General features: G+C 44.4%; 1 long non-coding RNA gene across 1 annotated transcript in view; it reads right to left on the bottom strand.

Annotated features, from left to right (window-relative positions):
- Positions 1-223, bottom strand: part of LOC119589227 — a 46,602-nt gene that overhangs the window by 3,027 nt on the left and 43,352 nt on the right. The window contains exon 2 of the long non-coding RNA XR_005230175.1: positions 46-167. This is a non-coding gene — a long non-coding RNA (uncharacterized LOC119589227). The remainder of the gene's footprint in view (positions 1-45; positions 168-223) is intronic.

Here is a 223-nt window from a genome sequence, read left to right as displayed (position 1 = left end):
TGAAAGACTTCCTCGTTTTATTCACTTCGTGTTCTAAAGACTTACTGTCCTACATTTTGAAGCTCAGTCCTCCTTCAGACAACCTGCGTGTTAGTAATGCGTCTCAAAGTATAGCTGGGCTGCTGCTGAGAATGTTTTATCGTGGTATATCTCTCCTCGTTCGCCGACTGGGAGACAGAATGCATAGGAAGTATGAGTGGGTGTCGCTCGTAACGTGTTATTA

Source organism: Penaeus monodon, chromosome 25 (genome assembly GCF_015228065.2).
Source record: "Penaeus monodon isolate SGIC_2016 chromosome 25, NSTDA_Pmon_1, whole genome shotgun sequence".
Taxonomy (NCBI): Eukaryota; Metazoa; Arthropoda; class Malacostraca; order Decapoda; family Penaeidae; genus Penaeus; species Penaeus monodon.
This window is presented reverse-complemented; position numbering and strand designations above follow the sequence as displayed.